Genomic DNA, 22,898 nt, shown 5'->3' on the forward strand with positions numbered 1-22,898 from the left:
GTATCTAACGTACAGGACACATGGAAATGTGAGGAAATATGGAAGACACGTTGTGCGCCATTTCTATCGACCTTTTGTGCACAACAGGGAATATGGATGATGGATGTTACATTTCCTGCCAGTTGTTTTCCCCTTGTCCCCCCCATCAGGTCAAACCGCGACAAACATACGAATTTCCACGTGACGCTTTGATAAATCTGCAGCGTGGTAATAAGAGAAGCTACACGACCCCCAACCCCCCCGCGCGACTCGCAGAAGTCAAACCCGCCGCCTGTTGCTATGAACATAAATAGGTTTCCGCGATGCCATCTGTGATTTATGGGATTTTATTTAATTATTATGGAAAGCTAGATGCCACCCGCCGCCGATCCGGACCCCCCTGAATCTTCGCCACCACCGCCGCCTGCTCCTTAATAATGCCCCCTGATCGCCCTGACATTCCTCCCTCGCCCGCTGCTTATCAGAGATGCAAAAATCGGCATTTTAATAATAAAGGTGATGGATGCGCCGTCAGCGCCGATGATTAATTACACATGTAATTACGGCTAAAGCCGAGAGAGATTCCCCCAGATAACACAGGCCGCCGGACCAGATAATGCCGCCAGACTGGGACCACACAATGGGGCAGGAGAGTGTGACAAATGCGGAACGGCTGGCGCTCCGTCCATCTGTCTGCGGCGCTCGGGGATGAAGCCGTCACCGCGTTCTGTCACACACAGCCTCATGGGCGACTGGAGGAGCGGGGGCCACGCTTCATGCAAACTGCTTTTTGCAATATCAGACAAATCCTGAAATACTCTGTGCTGCTATAGGACAGTGGTCTCCAATCGGTGGACCTCCAGCTGTTGCAAAACTACAACTCCCAGCATGCCCGGACATATACTGGGAGTTGTAGTTTTGCAACAGCTGGAGGTCCACAGATTGGAGACCACAACTAAATAAAGTAAATATAAAATCAGGAACCACCTGCTGTTATCATCACTATTGGGCCTGTGCGCCCCTATTCTTCCATACAGGGACCTGCATGGGTTGACTAGAAAGGGGGTCTTGAGCCCCTGCCCTGTCGATGTACAGTGCTCCCTCAAGTTACAATATTAATCGGTTCCAGGACGACCATTGTATGTTGAAACCATTGTATGTTGAGACCAGAACTCTATGGAAACCTGGGAATTGGTTCTAAAGGCACCAAAATGTCATCAAAAATAGGAAAAAGTGAGAATTAAAGAAAAATAAGTAGATAACTAATATAGATAAAGCAAATCCTTATATATAAAAGTAAGAAAGATCTGCTGGGAGCTGTAAATCACTGTTTATGTCAGTGTTTCCCAACCAGGGTGCCTCCAGCTGTTGCAAAACTACAACTCCCAGCATGCCCGGACAGCCAAAGGCTGTCCGGGCATGCTGGAAGTTGTAGTTTTGCAACACTGGAAAACACTGGGAAACATTGATCAATGTAGAGGACAGGAGCATCTTCAGGGTCTTTTACAGAACACGCAATGTCCTAAAAAAAAAAAAAGTAAAATTGCGCCGCCCTCTACAGCTAACCGTGGCACAGGTAAAGAGTACAGAACATGTAATACCTCCCTGTACTGTAGGGGGCCCTACCGGACACCAGTCAGTGCATACAATTCAGTAATACATGTAAAGAGTACAGAACATGTAATACCTCCCTGTACTGTAGGGGGCCCTACCGGACATCAGTCAGTGCATACACTTCAGTAATACATGTAAAGAGTAGTACAGAACATGTAATACCTCCCTGTACTGTAGGGGGCGCTACCAGACACCAGTCAGTGCATACACTTCAGTAATACAGGTAAAGAGTACTACAGAACATGTAATACCTCCCTGTACTGTAGGGGGTGCTACCAGACACCAGTCAGTGCGTACACTTCAGTAGTACAGGTAAAGAGTAGTACAGAACATGTAATACCTCCCTGTACTGTAGGAGGCGCTACCAGACACCAGTCAGTGCATACACTTCAGTAATACAGGTAATGAGTAGTACAGAACATGTAATACCTCCCTGTACTGTAGGGGGCGCTACCAGACACCAGTCAGTGCATACACTTCAGCAATACAGGTAAAGAGTAGTACAGAACATGTAATACCTCCCTGTACTGTAGGGGGAGCTATCAGACACCAGTCAGTGCATACACTTCAGTAAAACAGGTAAAGAGTACAGAACATGTAATACCTTCCTGTACTGTAGGGGGCGCTACCAGACACCAGTCAGTGCATACACTTCAGTAATACAGGTAAAGAGTAGTACAGAACATGTAATACCTCCCTGTACTGTAGGGGGCGCTACCAGACACCAGTCAGTACATGCACTTCAGTAATACAGGTAAAGAGGAGTACAGAACATGTAATACCTCCCTGTACTGTAGGGGGCGCTACCAGAGACCAGTCAGTACATGCACTTCAGGAATACAGGGGTTTTACCAGTGAAATGTCTATTCTGATTGGTCGGTTCTTCCAACCATTGACACGTTTCACAGATTCCATAACATTGTATGTTGAGTCTGGTTTCAAGTTACGATGGTCCAGAAAAGACCATTGTATGTTGAAACTATTGTATGTTGAGGCCATTGTAAGTTGAGGGATCACTGTACCTCCTATAAGTGCCCTGGACAGTCTGGTGTCGTGTGGGCATTTTATCTAAATAGTTATACCAAGTCCAGGCTCTGCCCCCCAAAATGCCTGTGCACCTCCCTACTTCCCCCATAGTGAATACCTCTCTACAGTATAAAATAATTAAAATTTTTATAACAATTATGCAAATTTACATTTTGCAGTCAAATCAATGACACTGTAACATATGGCTGCGTTTAGGCTGCATTCACACCACGTTTTTGCAATACGGTTCCCGTATCAGGTTTTTGATGAAAAACTGATTCCTCAAAACCGGACTAAACTGTATCAAAACGTGTGTACAAATTTCAACCTGTACACGGTTTGAAAAATGATTTCCGGCTGCATCCGTTTTTTAAGAAAAAAGAACTTATATGTTTTTAACTTTTCACTCCATTATGAATAAAATTTCACTTGTTTGAAATTCCTAAAAAAAAAAAAAAAAAAAAAAAAAAAACGTACGTTGAAAAATGGATGGAACCGTATGCACATACGGTTTTGTAGGGTTCAAATTGACTCCCATGTTAAAAAAAAAACGTATACGGTTTAATACGGTTTTTCACCCGGACCAAAAAACGTGGTAGTCTATGGTTTTGGGTACGGGTAAAAAAAAAAACGTACAAGACCGTAGAAGACGCAAAAAGGACTAAACCGGATGATGCGTTTGACATACGGTTTACAATGTTAAGGCAATGCATACGGTTTTCTATACAGTTCCACACGGTTTTTTAACTTGAAACCGTATACGGGAACTGTATAACAAAAACGTGGTGTGCGTGCAGCCTTATTTGTCACTGTATGGCACTATGTAGGCACCGTATGGCGGCATTATATGATGCTATTATTTAGTAACTGTAAGGCACTATGATTTGGGCACTGGGGTTCTCTATATGGCACATCTTACCAGAGTATTGTAGTAAGGGCTCGTTCACACAGCCGCCGGCTCCCGTCCAAAAATGCCCGTCATGCAACCCGTTAGCTAATTTTGTAAAGGGCTGTATACGGATGCCTTTGATCTCAATGGGATTTTTTTTACAGTCCTTTATCACCCGTTTGCACCTGTTATGTTTCTAACCCGTTATTTTTGACGGCCAAAAGACGTTCCATGCACAATTTTTTTGCCCGTCAAAAATAACGGGTGAAAAACGGGTCTTTTAAATTTAACATTGAAGTCTACGGGAAACGGGTTACAAACGGGTTACCCTTTAATGAACCCGTTTGTCCCTGTTAATTTCAATCCGTTTTTCACCTCTATTTTCTTCTGAGCGTGCTCAGAAGAGGTAGCATGAACCAGGAATTAACGGATTAAAGGATTAACAGATTAAAACGGGTGTAAACGGATATAATATAGGAGTTTTCAACCCATAAAAAAAAACGGGTTACTAGACCAGTCTGCAATCCGTTTGCACCCGTTGGTAACCCGTTTTTTTCATGTTCCGTTATTTTACTTGAACGGGTGAATATCGGGACAGGAACCAACGGCTGTGTGAATTTAGCCTAAGACACTTCATGTAATCCCTAAAGTCTGAACAATGGAATTCAGAGGGATACATTGTAGCAAACTCCAGCTGCTTATTATTTGTATTTATTTATTTATTTGTGCTCACAGAGCATTGCCTGGATACAATTTTATCCACTTCTCAGCATGCTGGGAGTTGTAGTTTTGCAACAGCTGGAGGTCCACAGCTCTGATACAGATTTTGCACTGAAGCTTGGATAAGTCTCTACCTGAAATACTCTGTGCTGCTGGAGCAACCCTGTTCTCACTAACATTACAAGATTGTCGGCTCCTCTGCTTAAAGGGGTACTCTAGTGGAAAACAATTTTTTTTTTAAAGGGGTATTCCAGGAAAAAGAAAAACATTTTATATATCAACTGGCTCCAGAAAGTTAAACAGATTTATAAATTACTTCTATTAACAAAATCATAATCCTTCCAATAATTATCAGATGCTGAAGTTGAGTTGTTCTTTTCTGTCTGGCAACAGTGCTCTCTGCTGACACCTTTGTCTGTCTCAGGAACTGCACAGAGTAGAAGAGGTTTGCTATGGGGATTTGCTTCTACTCTGGACAGTTCCTGAGACAGGTGTCATCAGAGAGCACTTAGACAGAAAAGAACAACTCAACTTCAGCAGCTCATAAGTACTGAAAGGATTAAGACTTTTTAATAGAAGTAATTTACAAATCTGTTTAACTTTCTGGAGCCAGTTGATATATATATAAAACAGTTTTTTCCCTGGATAACCCCTTTAAATCAACTGGTGCCAGAAAGTTATACAGATTTGTAAATTACTTCTATTTAAAAATCTTAACCCTTCCAGTACTTATCAGCTGCTGTACACTACAGAGGAAGTTATTTTCTTTTTTAATATCTTTTCTGTCTGACCACAGTGCTCTCTTCTGACACCTCTGTCCATGTCAGGAACTGTCCAGAGTAGGAGCAAATACCCATAGAAAACCTCTCCTGCTCTGGACAGTTCCTGACTTGGACAGAGGTGTCAGCAGAGAGCACTGTGGGCAGACTGCTGCAAACTTCATCTCCTCTAATCTTCTGTAATGCGTTAACACTGCGGAATGAATGCTGAATTCAGTGAGCGGAGATTCAGCCTGGCAGCCGCCGTCGGCGGTAGGACCCGGTGGCACTGCGCCGTCAATATTGATGGCTATGCAGTACTCGCGGAATTCCGCACAAAGAATGAGTATGTTCATTCTCTGTGCGGAACAATTTCAGTGGCGGAATTTTCTGCAGCTGAAATTGCTCAGTGTGAACGGGTCTCGCAGAAACCCATTCACACTCATGTGAAAGTTCACCGTGCGGAATGCCGTAGTGTGGATACACCCCTAGCAGAACGACCAGGACTCCAGACTGAAACATTTTACCTGCACTGATACAATGTTGCAAACTATTAGGAGAGAAATGTACTAGAGAGGACTAGGCTGGATACAATTGTAACAACTCTACATCAGTAAGAAGTATTAGGTCTGGATGTAAACAACAATGCTTCCATTCACAGACAGCATAAACCAGTGGTCTTCAACCTGCGGACCTCCAGATGTTGCAAAACTACAACTCCCAGCATGCTGGGAGTTGTAGTTTTGCAACATCTGGAGGTCCGCAGGTTAAAGACCACTGGCATACAACTTGAAACAGATGAGAATCTGAAGCGTTAAAAGCTTAGCTGTCATTTCAGGTGACTTTTCAGGATAAGCCGCCCTGTGTGTGTACATGAGAAGTATTATTTATGGGCATTATATAACTTGTATATGGTATTATTTTTGCAGATTTATGCTCTGTAGGCTCTATTTATCATTTGCAGTTCTCCCAGAGCTGGTGGGTGGAGCTCCCTCTTCCCCCCTCCATAGACTTGTATTGCTTGTCTTGAACTACCTCTTCCCCCTCCATAGATTTGTAATGCTTGTTTTGAGAAATCTCCTATGCCCTCTATAGACTTTTATTGCTTGTCTTGAGCTCCCCCCCCCTTATAGACTTTTATTGCTTGTCTTGAGCTCCCCCCCCCTTATAGACTTTTATTGCTTGTCTTGAGCTCTCCCCCTTATAGACTTATTGCTTGTCTTGAGCTCCCCCCCTTATAGACTTTTATTGCTTGTCTTGAGCTCTCCCCCTTATAGACTTATTGCTTGTCTTGAGCTCCCCCCCCCTTATAGACTTTTATTGCTTGTCTTGAGCTCCCCCCCTTATAGACTTTTATTGCTTGTCTTGAGCTCTCCCCCTTATAGACTTATTGCTTGTCTTGAGCTCCCCCCCCTTATAGACTTATTGCTTGTCTTGAGCTCCCCCCCCCCCTTATAGACTTATTGCTTGTCTTGAGCTCCCTACTCTCCCTCCATAGACTTTTATTGCTTGTGTTGGACTCCTTCATAGACTTGTATTGCTTGTCTTGAGCTCCCTCTTCCCCCCTCCATAGACTTGTATTGCTTGCCTTCAACTACCTCCTTCTCCTCCATAGATTTGTAATTCTTGTTTTGAGCAATCTCCTCCTCCCTCTATAGACTTTTATTGATTGTTTTGAGATCCCCCCTTTTAGACTTTTATTGCTTGTGTTAAGCTCCCTCCTCTCCCTCCATAGACTTTTATTGCTTGTGTTGAACTCCCTCCTACTCCTTCATTGACTTGTATTGCTTGTCTTAAGCTCCTTCCTTCCCACCATAGACTTGTATTGCTTGTCTTGAGCCCCCCCCCTTACAGACTTTTATTGCTTGTCTTGAGCTCCTTCCTCCCCACCATAGACTTGTATTGCTTGTCTTGAGCTCCCTCCCCCTTCATAGACTTGTATTGCTTGTCTTGAGCTCCTGCCTCCCCACCACAGACTTGTATTGCTTGTGTTGGACTCCCTCCTACTCCTTCATAGACTTGTATTGCTTGTCTTGAGCTCCCCCCCCTTATAGACTTGTATTGCTTGTTTTGAGCTCCTTCCTCCCCACCATAGACTTGTATTGCTTGTGTTGGACTCCCTCCTACTCCTTCATAGACTTGTATTGCTTGTCTTGAGCTCCTTCCTCCCCACCATAGACTTGTATTGCTTGTCTTGAGCTCCTTCCTCCCCACCATAGACTTGTATTGCTTGTCTTGAGCTCCTTCCACCTCACCATAGACTTGTATTGCTTGTCTTGAGCTCCTTCCTCCTCACCATAGACTTGTATTGCTTGTCTTGAGCTCCTTCCACCTCACCATAGACTTGTATTGCTTGTCTTGAGCTCCCTCCCCCCCCTCCATAGATTTTAATTGCTTGTCTTGCAGACACAGAACAACGTTTGATAACAGGAGAAACAAGCATTTTTGTCTATTAAGATATATTACAAAGCTTCTTATATTCGCTTGCACAATTGATCTATATATGTTTAAGTATAGTAGAACGTTACAGAACTTTCTAAGCTTTCTTTCCATAGGACTGATCCCTCTATGGCGGTCACAGACGCAGTATACACACGTTGCGCACTATACCCCGTACCTCCAGGCTGCTCACATACTTGACTCCTTTTGCTCTCCACGACTTTGTATTAATGGAAAATCACAGCACGAAGACATTGGTGACCCCGCGCCGCCAGGGACGCCCATCACACACATAAGTAATTTATAAGTTTGCCTGGGGCGCTGTTCCTATAATCTCGGGATGTGTGAGGGGGGGGGGGGGGGGGTAGGTTATTTCAGCTCTTCAACCTTCACATAGTATAGTATGTGGCACTCTATTACAGTGTTTCCCAACCAGGGTGCCTCCAGCTGTTGCAAAACTGCAGCTCCCAGCATGCCCGGACAGCCAACGGCTGTCCGGGCATGCTGGGAGGTGTAGTTTTGCAACAGCTGGAGGCACCCTGGTTGGGAAGCACTGCTCTATTTATACAGGATTAGATACTATGCCTGGCATCTAGCTGAACAGGGCATATGGGATGAGCTTTGCCATCTTCCTCCCAAATGTCCTTTCCTGGTGGATGCATGGCACAGTATACAGATCTACAACAGTATATCCCAACCAGGGTGCCTCCAGCTGTTGCAAAACCACAACTTCCAGCATGCCCGGACTGCTCTATTATTACTGCACACGCTTTCTGGTGCTGTTGGTCATCAAAAATTAAAAAATGGCGCTGATGGGCATCTGGACTGGTGCCAAAAAAAACACCAATGGTAAACCACCCCCCCCCCCACCACAATATTTCGTATTTAGATAGCTGTGATTTTAGAAAAAAAATAAAGTTGATTTGGGAGTTTGTTCTTTTTTAATTTTTAGTTTTTTGGGCATTTTTGGTGATGAACATGCTGAAGTAGCGAAACCCTGCAATAAGTACAATTATCGTAACACATAACACCCCAAAGCCTAAAACATGCCACCCCCATTTTCATAGGAAGGTTACCCCTTTTAGAATGTGTGGTCCCAAACTGAGGACTTCCAGCATGCCCAGACAGATAACTGAGGACCTCCAGCTGTTGCAAAACGACAACTCCCAGCATGCCCGGAAAAAACTAACTGAGAACCTTCAACTGTTAGGGAGGACATACAGATGTGGTCCCAAACTTAGAACCTCCAGCTGTTGCAAAACTACAACTCCCAGTTTGCTTGGAAAGCCAAACCGAGGACCTCCAGCTGTTGCAAAACTACAACTCCCAGCATGCTTGGAAAGCCAAACCAAGGACATCCAGCTGTTGCAAAACTACAACTCTCAGCATGCTTGGAAAGCCAAACCGAGGACCTCCAGCTGTTGCAAAACTACAACTCTCAGCATGCTTGGAAAGCCAAACCGAGGACCTCCAGCTGTTGCAAAACTACAACTCTCAGCATGCTTGGAAAGCCAAACCGAGGACATCCAGCTGTTGCAAAACTACAACTCCCAGCATGCTTGGAAAGCCAAACCGAGGACATCCAGCTGTTGCAAAACTACAAATCTCATCATTGGAATGCTGAGAGTTGTAGTTTTGCAACAGCTGGAGGTCCTCAGTTTGGCTTTCCAAGCATGCTGGGAGTTGTAGTTTTGCAGCATCTGGAGGTCCACAGTTTGGAGTCCACTGTCCTACAGACTCCCCTGCCCCTTGGTCAGATTGGACCCCCCGGACCCCCAGTGCTGCGGTCACCTATAAGAACTGGATGCCTCAGCAGTAATAATAGAGACAGAGACGTCCAATATCACATGTGACATCTACATAATCAATACGTGGCCGGGGGAGGGGGTGCAGGTCTTCATCCAGATCATCTACGTAAGCGATTCTGCGGAGGCGGAGGGGGGGGGGGGGGGGGGGGGGGTCAGACTCTGTGTTAGGGTTTGTTCACATTGAGGAATTGGAGAGGAATTTACTTGAGTTATTCCGCTCGCTTATTCCTCTCCAATTCAGTCAGCAGTGAAAAACTTAATAGAGTTTAACTGTATTTCCGCTCCTCAGCTCACACTGAGGAATTTCTGCAAGCGGAATTCCGATGCTGAATTCCATTCCGCATGAAGAATGAACATGCTCTTTCTTCATGCGGAATGCACGCGGAAATTCCGTTCAAAAAAATTAATAAACAAATAGGGGAAAATCGAATTGGTGGTTGTCGTCCAACAAACAAACAAAAAAAACAGTTTCCTCCTGTATTCCATGCAGAAAATCCGCATGGAATTCCATGCAGATTCTGTGTAGAAAAAAAAACGGAAATTCTGCAGCGGAATTTTTAAGCAAGAATTCCTCGCCAATGTCTCAGTATGAACACACCCTTGAAGGGGTACTCCGGTGGAAAACATTTTTTTTTTTATCAACTGGTGCCAGAAAGTTACACAGATTTCTAAACTACTTCTATTTAAACATCTTAATCCTTCCAGTACTTAGCTGCTGTATAATACAGAGTCCACAGTGCTCTCTGCTGACACCTCTGTCCATCTCAGGAACTGTCCAGAGCAGGTTTGGTTTTCTATGGGGATTTTCTCCTACTCTGGACAGTTCCTGACATGGACAGAGGTGTCAGCAGAGAGCACTGTGGTCAGACTGGAAAGAAATTCAAAATGAAAAGAACTTCCTCTGTATTATACAGCAGCTGTATAATTTTTTTGCGCAATGATCTGTAGTTTTTATCGGTACCATATTTGCACATATATGACTTTTAATTGTTTTTTTATACCATTTTTTTTTCCTGGGATGTGATTTTTTTTTTTATAATTAATTATTATTATAATTATCATCATCATCATTATTATGTATTTTTTATGTAAACATTGTTCACCTTAACAGGGCATTAACTTTATATTTTAATAGTTTGATAACATAAGTTTAACTTTTTTATTTATTTCTTTACATTTTTTATTTGTAAAATGGAAAAAGGGGGCAATTTCCATTTTTATTAAAGGAGGGGCTAATTTATATATTTTTTAAAGTCCCCCCCCCACTCCAATTTGTTTCACATTTTTTAAGTTCCCATAGGAGATGTTCAGTGCTAGGCATTGGCATAGCACTGATCATTATTATCGGCGATCCACTTGTACTGCCTGTCTGACGGCAGACTCTACATGATGATCCCCAGAGAGCGGCGTGGAAGAGGGTAAGAGACCTCTAGCTGTAATGTTCACTCATCAGACCCCCATGATCGTGTTGCAGGTGGTCTGATGAGCGTCACTAAGCATAGGAACTGCTTTAGATGCCGTGGTCAAGTCATTGATCATGGCATCTAAAGGGTTACTGGTGGACATCAGTGGGATTTTACATCATGTCCTAAAGCGATTATCCAGGAAAACTTTTTTTTTTTTATATATCAACTGGCTCCAGAAAGTTAAACAGATTTGTAAATTACTTCTATTAAAAAAAAAATCTTAATCCTTCCAATAATTATCAGCTGCTGAAGTTGAGTTGTTCTTTTCTGTCTGGCAACAGTGCTCTCTGCTGACATCTCTGCTTGTCTCGGGAACTGCACAGAGTAGAAGAGGTTTGCTATGGGGATTTGCTTCTACTCTGGACAGTTCCCGAGACACGTGTCATCAGAGAGGACTTAGACAGAAAAGAACAACTCAACTTCAGCAGCTCATAAGTACTGAAAGGATTAAGATTTTTAAATAGAAGTAATTTACAAATATGTTTAACTTTCTGGAGCCAGTCGATATATAAAAAAATTTTTTTTTCCTGGATAACCCCTTTAAAGAAGAAATACACCCAAAAGTAGAACACAGTGGCTCACAGTGTTTCCCAACCAGCTGTTGCAAAACTACAACTCCCAGCATGCCCGGACAGCCTTCGGCTGTCCGGGCATGCTGGGAGTTGTAGTTTTGCAGCATGCTGGCGCTACCCTAATTGGTAAATACTGGTTTAGGCACCAACTCTATGGTGGTGTTGCTTTTAGTCCAATATAGTCAGAACCCATTGTGGGTGGGGGGCCCCTGATTATTTGCTATAGGGGCCCCCTAGCTGAATAACTCATTTTTGAAGCTTTTCAAGATGACCATTGAATTTAATGGTCCAATTTGCGATGCTTCACTGTTTGGCTAATAGGGGGACGTGGGGGTGGGGGGAGGAACATTGTATTTGGGATACCAGAAGGTCATTCCCCAAAGGATCATACACAATGGCTGACATCAGGGGACCCATCAGCTGGTTTTTAGGTCTCTTCACGGGGTCACGACCAATCCCAACCAATGGGAGTCAAACAAGATCAATGACCTGAACAGAAGCACCATGTGCGCACACAGATACAAGCACGCCTTCCTATAAACAAAATCCCGTATACAGGCAAGAGTCACTACAAACACTACAAGAATAAAGGGGTCAACCGCCAACATGGCCATAGGAGGCCCAGAAATCCACACTCAAGTCAGACCACACACAGAATACTGTGTACAGTACTGGTCAGACCACACATAGAATACTGTGTACAGTACTGGTCAGACCACACATAGATTACTGTGTACAGTACTGGTCAGACCACACATAGAATACTGTGTACAGTACTGGTCAGACCACAACATGGAATACTGTGTACAGTACTGGTCAGACCACACATAGAATACTGTGTACAGTACTGGTCAGACCACACATAGAATACTGTGTACAGTACTGGTCAGACCACACATAGAATACTGTGTACAGTACTGGTCAGACCACACATAGAATACTGTGTACAGTACTGGTCAGACCACACATAGAATACTGTGTACAGTACTGGTCAGACCACACATAGAATACTGTGTACAGTACTGGTCAGACCACACATAGAATACTGTGTACAGTACTGGTCAGACCACACATGGAATACTGTGTACAGTACTAGTCAGACCACACATAGAATACTGTGTACAGTACTGGTCAGACCACACATAGAATACTGTGTACAGTACTGGTCAGACCACACATAGAATACTGTGTACAGTACTGGTCAGACCACACATAGAATACTGTGTACAGTACTGGTCAGACCACACATGGAATACTGTGTACAGTACTGGTCAGACCACACATAGAATACTGTGTACAGTACTGGTCAGACCACACATGGAATACTGTGTACAGTACTGGTCAGACCACACATGGAATACTGTGTACAGTACTGGTCAGACCACACATGGAATACTGTGTACAGTACTGGGCACCAGTGTACAAGAAAGATATAGTGGAGCTGGAGAGGGTTCAAAGGCGGGCAACCAGGGTAATACGGGGAATGGGCGGACTACAGTACCCAGAAAGATTATCAGAATTAGGGTTAGTTAGTTTAGAAAAAAGAAGGCTTAGGGGAGACCTAATAACTATGTATAAATATATCAGGGACCGTACAGAGATCTCTCCATGATCTATTTATACCCAGGACTGTATCTATAACAAGGGGGCATCCTCTACGTCTAGAGGAAAGAAGGTTTCTACACCAGCACAGACGGGGGTTCTTTACTGTAAGAGCAGTGAGACTGTGGAATTCTGTCCCGGAGGAGGTGTCATGGTGAACTTGGTAAAAGAGTTTAAAAGAGGTCTGGATGCATTTTTGGAGAATAATAACATTGCTGGTTATGTATATTAGATTTATAGGGACAGAACGATGATCCAGGGATTTATTCTGATGCCATATTTGGAGTCGGGAAGGAATTTTTACCCCTAGTATGGGGCAATTGGCATCAGCCTCATAAGTTTTTTTTTGCCTTCTTCTGGATCAACACAGTAGGGACATAGTAGTCACGGACGTCACGCCCCCTCCCATAGACTTGCATTGAGGGGGCGTGGTCATGACGTCACGAGCCTCCGCCCCACATCACCAGTCATCCAGTCGAACTTTGCACCAGATGTCTGGCGTGCTGCAGCCAAGATCGCGGTGGGTCCCCAGCGTCAGGACCCCAACGATCGGACATCTTATCCCCTATGCTTTGGATAGGGGATAAGATGTCTAGGGGCGGAGTACCCCTTTAAGAACTATGTAACTATGTTTTAGTCTCAAAGTTTCTCTGGATGTAAGGTTTTACGAGCATCATGGTTTGGGGTCTCCCTGGTTAAAGGGGTATTCCAGGAAAAACTTTTTTTTTTATATATCAACTGGCTCCAGAAAGTTAAACAGATTTGTAAATTACTTCAATTGAAAGATCTTAATCCTTTCAGTACTTATGAGCTTCTGAAGTTGAGTTGTTCTTTTCTGTCTAAGTGCTCTCTGAAGACACCTGTCTCGGGAAACGCCCAGTTTAGAAGCAAATCCCCATAGCAAACCTCTTCTAAACTGGGCGGTTCCCGAGACAGGTGTCATCAGAGAGGAGTTAGACAGAAAAGAACAACTCAACTTCAGAAGCTCATAAGTACTGAAAGGATTAAGATTTTTTAATAGAAGTAATTTACAAATCTGTTTAACTTTCTGGAGCCAGTTGATCTATTAAAAAAGTTTTTCCTGGAATACCCCTTTAAGCAGCCACACACACACACACACACACACAAGACTGAGAACACCAAGCATGGTACCAAACATCGGCCGGAAAGGCAGTGGCCCCTGACTGCTGCAAAACTATAATTCCCACGGAGCCGTTACAACCTTTGGTTGTCGGTAGTAATGAGCGGCATATGCCATATTCGTGAAATTCGAAAATTCGTTATATTTGTGACGTTTTTTTGGAATTGCGAAATTTCGCTATTGCGAATGCAAAATTAATGGCGAAATTTCGCTTGTCTGCGCATGCGCGCTATAACATCATGCGAGGGACGTTGCTAGGGACGTTGCTAAGCTCTGACAACTGTGCTAGCAGAACTCTCATTGGCTCACAGGCATAAGTAGGGTGAAATTCCCATGAATATTCGCATTGCGAATATTCGTATTGCGAATATTCGCAATGCGAATATTCACATGCATAAACCTTTCGCCTCACAGTCTCATCCCTGGGTCTTTAATGAAATGATACAAGCCTTGCATTTATCAGTCGAAGAAGATCCCTACAATGTGCTCAGTTTTTAAAACAGTTTGAAAAAAAGACGAAAATGTATTCGCTACGAATATTCGAATTGCGAATATTCGTGAGCAACACTAGTTGTCGGGGCATGCTGCTGGGAGTAGTAGTTTTGCAACAGATGGGGAGTCACAGGTTGGACACCAGAGGGGCATAGGCAGTGATCATGGATGGAGGAGGAGGGATAATGGTTCCTCTACAGCAGTGGTCTTCAACCTGCGGACCTCCAGATGTTGCAAAACTACAACTCCCAGCATGCCCGGACAGCCGTTGGCTGTCCGGGCATGCTGGGAGTTGTAGTTTTGCAACATCTGGAGGTCCGCAGGTTGAAGACCACTGCTCTACAGAATTGCAACGAGAGGGGTGACAGTCTGGGGTGATCCTTTCCTGAATTGTTCCGTGTGAGGTGACTGTGTGTAATGCGCCATGTAGAGATGAGCGAACTTACAGTAAATTCGATTCATCACGAACTTCTCGGCTCGGCAGTTGATGACTTTTCCTGCATAAATTAGTTCAGCTTTCCGGTGCTCCGGTGGGCTGGAAAAGGTGGATACAGTCCTAGGAGACTCTTTTTTAGGAATGTATCCACCTTTTCCAGCCCACCGGAGCACCGGAAAGCTGAACTAATTTATGCAGGAAAATTAATCAACTGCCGAGCAGAGAAGTTCGTGACGAATCGAATTTACTGTAAGTTCGTTCATCTCTATCGCCATGTTTAGGGTGGAAGAAGTTGACTGCCCCAAGATCCTAAAGACGGACTATCCAGGAATAGTATATCAGAGCTCATTTCTGCCCAAAATAGCACCACCCCTGTCTTTAGATTGTGTGGTATTACAACTTCAATGGAACCGAGCTGCAATACCACACCTAACCTAAAGACGGGTGGCGCTGTTTTTGGGAGATTTCTCTTCTCTTTTTTCCTATCCTAGATAACCCCACCTAGTCAAAGATCAACTCCCGACTTCAGCCAAAATGCATTACAACAGTAGAGGCTCCTATACCCCTAATGGGGGGGGGGGGGGGGGGGGGGGGATACTTCCAAAACGATACATTTTGGCAAAGACTAAATAGACTTCGATTCATCCAGTCCAAAAAGTATCACGGTCTAAGTGCACAGCAATGAGAAGACGTCCTTTATTGTACTTTACCTCCCATCTATGGCCCCATTTTATTACTTATATACTATTACATAACACACTGTTGGCAAAAATTATCTTTTATTATAATGTATTATTTATGTTTTATGTATTCTATATTTTATTTAAAATTATATGTCATACATTTTGTCCAATACTTTATTATATAGTTCTTTTTTATATATTTTTTAAGTAGAACTGTATTATATATATTTTTAAGTTATTTTAAGCATTTTACTGTATACAACAGATAATTTCATTATTCTTTAGTGTATATATATACACACACACATACACTTTTATTATCATTATTTCCTGTCCTATATTTCTTATTATTATTATTATATTTTTGTATTTACTTTAAATATTGCATGCACGATACATATGTTCCTATATTTTATTACCTTTTCATGATCATATATTTTAAATTTAGTTTATATTTTAAATTTATTTAAATTTTTTTTATTTAAGATTTTATCTTATAATTTATTAACAAAAAAATATTATCTATCTATATATATACACACATAATAAATATATATTTTAGCATGTTTCCTATCACTAAGAAGTTTAATGACTCAATCCCTTCCAATGAATTCCTCCCATCACACATACACAACATACATAGACATCAGTAGGAGATAAATGTATATAAATCTCATCAACACCATTATAATTCACAGGCTCCAACCTACATACACCCAATGACTCCATATAACACCAACATAAATGTGCAGCAAAATATGTAGCAGAGCTAAGATTATTATTTACCAAACGATGTCATAGAGCTGAGTCTGTCATCTGTGAACCATAAGATGTAGCAGAGCTGAGTCTGTCATTTGTGAACCATAAGATGTAGCAGAGCTGAGTCTGTCATCTGTGAACCATAAGATGTAGCAGAGCTGAGTCTGTCATCTGTGAACCATAAGATGTAGCAGAGCTGAGTCTGTCATTTGTGAACCATAAGATGTAGCAGAGCTGAGTCTGTCATTTGTGAACCATAAGATGTAGCAGAGCTGAGTCTGTGATTTATGAACCATAAGATGTAGCAGAGCTGAGTCTGTCATCTGTGCACCATAAGATGTAGCAGAGCTGAGTCTGTCATTTGTGAACCATAAGATGTAGCAGAGCTGAGTCTGTCATTTGTGAACCATAAGATGTAGCAGAGCTGAGTCTGTCATTTGTGAACCATAAGATGTAGCAGAGCTGAGTCTGTGATTTATGAACCATAAGATGTAGCAGAACTAGGTTTGCAATTTGTTCACATGTTTCCTGAGCGCTAAAATGTGAAGTAAAAGATGTGGTAGAGCTGGGTTTGTCATTTGAGCACCATAAGATGTGGTAGAGCTGGGTTTGTCACTTGGTACAACTTACAAATAACAAACCGTTGTCCTTATTAGTTTTATATAGAACTGCAGATAAAGTCTACAACAGTGGTCTCCAAACTGCGGACCTCCAGATCTTGAAAATCACAACTCCTGGCATGCTGTGTATTGTGGTTTTGCAAGATCTGGAGGTCCACAGTTTGGAGACCACTGCTTCACAGGATTATTTTGCACAAACATTCACGTTGAATAGTAAATTCCGCTCTGCTACATCTGTAAGGGTTAACAACCCTTGTAAAACAATAAGGATAACACTGAAGATGTCTCCCCACCCCCCTCCATACAGAAGGATTGTAAGAAGAGAGAATCATTGCTACAATGTATCAGTAATAAGTAATGTGTCAGTGGAGAGGACAGAATGCCTAATGGGGTGGGGTGCCCCCTAAACCAGGCGCAGTCTGTGGGGAGAGGGGGGCTGGGAAACACAAGTGCAAAACAGAAAATAACTAAGGAATAAGATAATAAAATCCCAGACAAACACAATGTATAGAGATGGAAGCACTCACCAGCTCGGACTCTTCTGTCTCCTCCTTGTCTACCTGTCCTCAGCTCCACTAAAATCCTCTCCAGCATCAGCAGGGGATGAGGGGAGAGATGGAGGAGGGGCAGGAGGAGAGGAGGAGGAAGGGGAGGGGGGGAATCCTAAAATATCAGCAGCAGGTGCTCAGGTACATGGGGAGAAGAGGGGACAATAGTGATGGGGAGAAGAGGGGACCATAGTGATGGGGACCATAGTGATGGGGAGAAGAGGAGACCACAGTGATGGGGAGAAGAGGGGACCACAGTGATGGGGAGAAGAGGGGACCACAGTGATGGGGAGAAGAGGGGACCACAGTGATGGGGAGAAGAGGGGACCACAGTGATGGGGAGAAGAGGGGACCACAGTGATGGGGAGAAGAGGGGACCACAGTGATGGGGAGAAGAGGAGACCACAGTGATGGGGAGAAGAGGAGACCACAGTGATGGGGAGAAGAGGAGACCACAGTGATGGGGAGAAGAGGGGACCACAGTGATGGGGACCACAGAGATGGGGAGAAGAGGGGACCATAGTGATGGGGACCATAGTGATGGGGAGAAGAGGAGACCATAGTGATGGGGAGAAGAGGAGACCATAGTGATGGGGAGAAGAGGAGACCATAGTGATGGGGAGAAGAGGGGACCATAGTGATGGGGAGAAGAGGGGACCATAGTGATGGGGAGAAGAGGGGACCATAGTGATGGGGACCATAGTGATGGGGAGAAGAGGAGACCATAGTGATGGGGAGAAGAGGAGACCATAGTGATGGGGACCATAGTGATGGGGAGAAGAGGGGACCACAGTGATGGGGAGAAGAGGGGACCACAGTGATGGGGAGAAGAGGGGACCACAGTGATGGGGAGAAGAGGGGACCACAGTGATGGGGAGAAGAGGGGACCACAGTGATGGGGAGAAGAGGGGACCACAGTGATGGGGAGAAGAGGGGACCACAGTGATGGGGAGAAGAGGGGACCACAGTGATGGGGAGAAGAGGGGACCACAGTGATGGGGAGAAGAGGGGACCACAGTGATGGGGAGAAGAGGGGACCACAGTGATGGGGACCATAGTGATGGGGAGAAGAGGGGACCATAGTGATGGGGAGAAGAGGGGACCATAGTGATGGGGACCACAGAGATGGGGAGAAGAGGGGACCATAGTGATGGGGAGAAGAGGGGACCATAGTGATGGGGAGAAGAGGGGACCATAGTGATGGGGAGAAGAGGGGACCATAGTGATGGGGAGAAGAGGGGACCATAGTGATGGGGAGAAGAGGGGACCACAGTGATGGGGAGAAGAGGGGACCACAGTGATGGGGAGAAGAGGGGACCACAGTGATGGGGAGAAGAGGGGACCACAGTGATGGGGAGAAGAGGGGACCACAGTGATGGGGAGAAGAGGGGACCACAGTGATGGGGAGAAGAGGGGACCACAGTGATGGGGAGAAGAGGGGACCACAGTGATGGGAAAATTATGGTGGAAATTTAAGAGAAGTCCAGGACTCTGCACTCAGCACTGAGAGGGGGGCTTGTCCCAAATGCTGACAATCTATATTGTATTATTGTTAGGGGAAGGAAATGCAGAGAGGAAACATGGAACCAGAGATGTAACAATGAAAGGACTGAGCAGAAATTGGAAAATAGATAGATAGATATGAGATAGATAGATAGATAGATATGAGATAGATAGATATGAGATAGATAGATATGAGATAGATAGATATGAGATAGATAGATAGATATATATGAGATAGATAGATATGAGATAGATAGATAGATAGATATGAGATAGATAGATAGATAGATATGAGATAGATAGATATGAGATAGATAGATATGAGATAGATAGATATGAGATAGATATGAGATAGATAGATAAATAAATAGATAGATAGATGGATATGAGATAGGTAGATAAATAGATATATAGATATTCTTATTTCTGGGCTCTGCAGGATATAATCTGTCACTATTGTCTCTTCTGCTAAAAAGGCAGAATCAGGAAAGAGCAAACAAAGGAGAGAATGTGCAGGGGAGACAAAAGACGACCGGATCTGGATGTGGCCCCTGTGTCCTCCTGTTACCCAGGGGTCAGCACATCTGTCTGGACATCTGGACAGTGACCTTGTAGCCCCCCAGCCTGGACCTCTGAGCAGGACACTGACAATTATCTCTCAGGCAGAGGCTGACCCCTGTGTCCTCACGTCCGCCCTATCAGGGGCCCCACCATTGGGCCCGGCCTTATCCATACAGGGGGGGACTTATCAAAACCTGTGAAGAGAAGAAGCAGTGCAGTTGCCCATAGCAACCAATAGGATCGCTTCTTTAGGATACGTTCACACGTTCGCAGATTTGATGCTGCAGATTTCAATGTAAATGATATGACTGAGCGCAGCTTCTTATCGGCAGCATCAAATCCTGCGCATCAAATCTGTATGTGTGAACGTACCCTTAATTTTTCAGAGGTCTATTTGAAGATGAAAGAAGTGATCTGATTGGTTGCTATGGGCAACTGTCGCCTGCAGTAACTGAGACACCTGGCGCCAATTCATAAAACTTTTGCAGCCATTTTCTTTTATGTCCTCAATGTATAGAAAATAAATAAATAAACTGGTTTTGGCAAATAATTACTAAGTTATAGGTGATCAGAATAGGGCAATTTTATTTTTTTTAAATTGTTACAATAATAGAAAATTATGTAATTATGGGGATCATCTTAATCGTATCGACCCACAGAATAAACAAAACATGTCATTTTTACCGTAAAGTGTACAGCGTGAAAACGAAACCCTCCAATTTTCTTTTCAATATCCTCACACAAATAATATTTTTTTTAGGGTTTGCCGTACACTTTATGGTAAAATGAGTGATGTCATTACAAAGTAAAATTGGTTGCGCAAAAAAAAAAAAAAACAAGTCCTCATATGGGTCTGGGGATGGAAATATAAAAGTTATGATTTTTTAGAAGGCGAGGAGGAAAAAACGAAAATGCAAAAATAAAATTGGCTCTGTCCTTAAGGGGTTAAGCTTCACCTCCAGTGCTGACATCTAGTGGCCAAACAAGCTACACTGCAGGTCACGTCTCACTTTACAGTATAAGGCCGGGTTCACACCACGTTTTTGCAGTACAGTTCCCGTATACGTTTTCAATTTGAAAATCGTACGGAATCGTATTGAAAACTGTATGCATTGACTCTCCATTGAAAACCTTGTGCCAAACAATGCATCCTGTACGGTTTTGTCCGTTTTTTTTCCCCTGTCCCCAAAACTGTAGGTTTTCGGTCCGGGTGAAAAACTGTATTAAACCGTATGCGTTTTTTTTTTTTTTTAACATGGGAGTCAATGGGAACCGTACAGAACTGTATGTGCGTACGGTTCCATCAGGTTTTCACCATACGGTTTTTGACTGCACAGTTTTTTTTTTCTTGGAATTTCAATCAAAAAAGTGAAACTTTATTCATAATGGAGTGAAAAGTTAAAAACGTATAAGTTTTTGTCTTAAAAAAAACTGATGCAACCGGACATCATTTTTCAAACCGTATACAGGTTAAAATTTGTTCACACGTTTTGATACAGTTTATTCCAGTTTTGAGGAATCAGTTTTTCATCAAAAACCTGATACGGGAACTGTATTGCAAAAACGTGGTGTGAACGTAGCCTTATGTATGTCATGATTGTCCGATAGGTGGTGGTCCCAACTCCCGTTCCATCTCCATCAGTTTCTAAGAGCAGCGTTTCCCACCCGGGGTGCCCCCAGCTGTTGCAAAACTACAACTCCCAGCATGCCTGGACAGCCGTTGGCTGTCCAGGCATGCTGGGAGTTGTAGTTTTGCAACAGCTGGAGGCACCCTGGTTGGGAAACACTTCCATAGAGGGTGAATGGAGATTGTTGGGGGGGGGGGGGCAGCAGTTGGACCACTCCATTGGACACAGTCTGCGACTCCGGGGCTTCAGGGGTTAACAATCACCACGATCATCGAATCCGCGTTTTCACGTAAAAAGCTATTTTTTTGACGGACAGTAATGACTGACTAGGGCATCTGTCTGCCTTGGGGTTACCATGGCAACGGCCGTGTTTACCTTGTTAAGTGGGCGTGGTCTGACCGGTGACAGGCGCCCGGTGGCTAATTTTAGCAATATTAAGTATAAGATGTCTCCTGGCTGAGGAAAATACCTGCAAAAATGTATCCTGCTTAGATACATCGGTGTATTGAGGTTCCATGAGACTATCATATGATAGGCTTAGATACACCAGGGAATTAAAGCTCATTGAGTTGGTATCACACATGAGAGGCTGGAATACCACTGAATATTGGTTCCTAAGACTACTTTCTCATAGGCTTAGATACACTGGTGTATTGGGGTTCCTTGAGGATGTATCACACAAGAGGCTTGGGTACATTGATGTATTCTGGTTCCATGAGACTATCAAATATGAGAGGTTTAGATACTCTAGTATATTCTGACTCCCTGAGACTGTATCACATATGAAAAGCTTAGATACAGCAGTATATTCTGGTTCCCTGAGATGTATCACATATGAAAGTTTTAGATAAACCATAATATTCTGGTCCAGAGGCAGTACCACATATGAGAAGCTTAGATACACCAGTATATTCTGGTTCCCTGAGATGCATCAGATATGAAAGGTTTAGATAAACCATAATTTCTGGTCCCCTGAGACTGTACCACATATGAGAAGCTTAGATACACCAGTATATTCTGGTTCAGTGAGACTGTATAACATATATGAAGCTTAGCTACAGCAGTATATTCTGGACTCCTGAGACTCTATGGCATATCAGAGGTTTAAATACAGCAAAATTATCTGGTTCCCTGAGATGTATCACATATGAAAGGCTTAGATACTCTAGTGTATTCTGGCTCCCTGAGACTGTATCGCATATGAAAAGCTTAGATACACCAGTATATTCTGGTTTCCTTAGATGTATCACATATGAAAGGTTTAGATAAATTATAATATTCTGGTCCCCTGAGACTGTACCACATATGAGAAGCTTAGATACACCAGTATATTCTGGTTTCCTGAGACTGTATCACATGTAAGAAGCTTAGATACAGCAGTATTTTCTGGTTCCCGTAGACTATCACATGAGAGGCTTAGACACCTATATTCTGGTTCCCAGAGATGTATCACCTATGAAGGGCTTAGATACACCAGTATATTATGGAACCCTGAGACTGTATGACATATCAGAGGTTTAAATACAGCAGTATTATCTGGTTCCCTGAGATGTATCACATATGAAAGGCTTAGATACAACAGTATAGTCTGGTTTCCTGAGATGTATCACACATGAACAGTTTAGATAAACCATAATATTCTGGTCCCCTGAGA

The 22,898-nt window shown here is 43.4% G+C and overlaps 1 protein-coding gene across 1 annotated transcript in view; it reads right to left on the reverse strand.

Annotated features, from left to right (window-relative positions):
* The window catches only part of DRAXIN (dorsal inhibitory axon guidance protein), a 73,290-nt gene extending 55,650 nt beyond the window's left edge, over positions 1-17,640 (reverse strand). Inside the window, exon 1 of the mRNA XM_056542219.1 lies at positions 17,532-17,640. The gene's annotated coding sequence lies outside the window, so the exon portion shown is untranslated. The remainder of the gene's footprint in view (positions 1-17,531) is intronic.
* Between the last annotated feature and the right edge of the window lie 5,258 nt (positions 17,641-22,898).

Source organism: Hyla sarda, chromosome 10, assembly GCF_029499605.1.
Source record: "Hyla sarda isolate aHylSar1 chromosome 10, aHylSar1.hap1, whole genome shotgun sequence".
NCBI classification, from domain to species: domain Eukaryota; kingdom Metazoa; phylum Chordata; class Amphibia; order Anura; family Hylidae; genus Hyla; species Hyla sarda.